The sequence below is a fragment of the Mustela erminea genome, chromosome 2, assembly GCF_009829155.1.
Source record: "Mustela erminea isolate mMusErm1 chromosome 2, mMusErm1.Pri, whole genome shotgun sequence".
NCBI classification, from domain to species: Eukaryota; Metazoa; Chordata; class Mammalia; order Carnivora; family Mustelidae; genus Mustela; species Mustela erminea.
The window spans coordinates 101365632-101368374 of NC_045615.1; positions in this window are offsets into that span (position 1 = coordinate 101365632).

The following is a 2743-nucleotide window of genomic DNA, read 5'->3' on the forward strand; positions in this document are numbered from 1 at the left end:
ATACACTGGTGCCCTGTGACAAAGAGCCAGTGGGGTGGGCAAGCCACGGGGAGGGAGGGACATGACTTTGAGGGGTTCTCCTCCCTGCAACTAGCCTTGGTTTTCCATCTGTCACGAGATGGGGGTGAGCTGGAATGGGAAGCCAGGTAGGCTGGCCCTTGAGCCAGGTGCTAGGGACTTCTCCCCCTGCCTCCTTCATTGCTCTCTGCCTTCCCAGGAAACCCAGCCAACCCTCGGCCCCAGTGACACCTTCTATAGCACCCACACTCCTCTCTGCTTTAGGGTTGAGTGAAGTGCCTCTCACACACATATGCATACACATACATGCATGTACACGTCTCCCCTGAAAGACTGTGGCTTTCTGTCCTCTCTTCACATGGGGGTCACGTTCTCTGGTCACTGCCCTGGATGTATCCGGCCAAAGTCAGGACCAGTGACCAGGAAGTGGAGGCCCCACAAAAAGAATGCTTAACACCAGACACCAGGTCCTTCCTTTTGTCTTCCCTCGGAAACCTCAGGGACCATGTGTGCCGCTGCCTCAGGGCCTTTGCACTTGCTGTTCCCTTGTGCATTAGCTATTGGTCTGGCTGCCTCCCTCTCCTGGTTCAGGTCTCAGCATGGATGACACCTGCTGCTGAAGGTCTTCTCCATCCTGGCCATCCCAGGAGCAGGAGTGGGGAATATCCTGCATGGTGAGTGGGGTGGCACAGTGGTCAGTGAGTGTGGGCTGGATCGGCTTTCGGAGGCATGTGGTGCACCTCTGCTCACAGCCGAATTAGAAGCCAATGACATCTTCTCTGTGCTTCTGCATCCCATCTGAAAGGTGGGTACTCACCCAGCAGGGCTGAACAAGAACATGTGAGCAGGGGGCTTGGCACAGGGCCAAGTGCGTGCTGGTCGTGGAATGTGGAAACAGGGTTTGGGGGATCACCACTCAGGGTCCTGCTGCCTGGGGGCACAGCACTGAGCCTGCGGGAGCAGGGAAGCCAGGGGTTGAGGAAAGGGGTGGAGGGGAAGATAGACAATGCCAAGAACAGAAGGAACAATCCCCCGACATGGAGACCACCCAGGTGGATCTCAAGGGCATCAGTCAGGTTGTGTGGACAAAGCCAGTCTCAGATAACGTGCTGGATAACTCCATTTATATACCACTTCACATATAGCCATGGAGAGAGAGCAGGTGTTGGTGGCCAGTGGTTGGAGTGCAGAGGGGGTGACCAGCACGGTGGGTAGCACCAGGGAACTTTCTGGGGTGGCAGAACAGTTCTGTACCTGGGGTGGTGGTTACAGAGAACTGGGTACAAAGAGGAAAAGTGAGTGCATGGAAGGGCAGGAGGAATCCGAATAAGGGCTGCCATTCTGAATAGTGGGGTATCGGAGCGTGCCAATGTCAATTTCCTGGGTCCACCATTCCTTGGTGGTTAGGTAAGATGTGCCCTGCGGGGAGCTGCCTGACAGGCACATGTGGGCTCCCTGGAGTATTTTTGCAACCTATACGCAAGCTAAAACTACTTCAAAATACAAAAGTTTTAAAAAACAAAAACACGGAGATTACTATCTCTAACACTAACAGAGTGCACGTCCTTCTCAAGCTCCCACGGACATCTGCTGGGGAGACCACACCGAAGACAGACCCTCAGATACACCTTATGTTGAAAAAAATGGAAACCATGCTGTATGTACTCTCGGATTGCAGCGGAACTAAGCTAGAAGTCATAATGGAGACAGTTGAAAAAAAAAAAAAACAAATTCTCAGAGATCGAACAACAATCTCAATAACACTCAACTCAAAGAAGACATGGTGAGAGAAATTTTTAAATATTTTGAACTCAATGAAACTGAAAACACAACTTATGTAAATTGTAGCGAAAGCAGTACTTAGAGGGAGACTGTAGCACTCAATACAGTTTAGAAGAACAGAAAGATGGGGCACTGGGGTGGCTCAATGCGTGAAGCATCCGACTCTTGATTTCAGCTCAGGTCATGATCTTGGGGATGTGAGATCAAGTCCCGCACTGGGTGTGCACTTTGCTTGGGATTCTCTCTTTCCCTCTCCCTTTGCCTCACCCCGGCTCATGCACACGAGCACACGTGCGCTCTCTCTCTAATAAATAAGTAAAATCTTAAAAAAAAAAAAAAAAGTAAATTCAATCCAATGTGGGCAGAAGTGGTCCTGGAGTGCCCAAGGCTCCCACCCAGCACCCTTCTTAGGGGGAAGGAAGGGTGGACACGAGGCTTGATGGCGCCCCAAGAACACAGGTGTGCCTGCTGCAGTTCTCACTGTTGGCACGGGCTCACCCCCTCACCACCTTGAGCGGGCAAGGACAGCCACTGTAAACTAATAAACACAAGGCTTGGTGAAGATGGGGGGAAGCTGGGACAACATGCTCTGCTGATGGGTGTGTAACAGGGTGTGGCCATGCTGGAAAACCGTGGAGGTGAGTCCAAAAACTGAAATACGAACTACCCTGTGATCCAGCAACCCCACTGCTGGGTATTTATCCAAATCAACTGACAGTAGGGCTGGGGAGGTCTGGGTGGCTCATTCCTTAAATGTATGTCTTCGGCTCAAGTCACAATCTGAGCAGGGTTTCAGAGAGATATTTACAGATAGATACATATAGATAGATAGATAGATAGATAGATAGATAGATACATATAGATACAGATAGATATATACAGAGAGATATTTACACCATGTTCAGAGATATGTTGTTCACAGAAGCCAAAAGGTGGGAGGAAC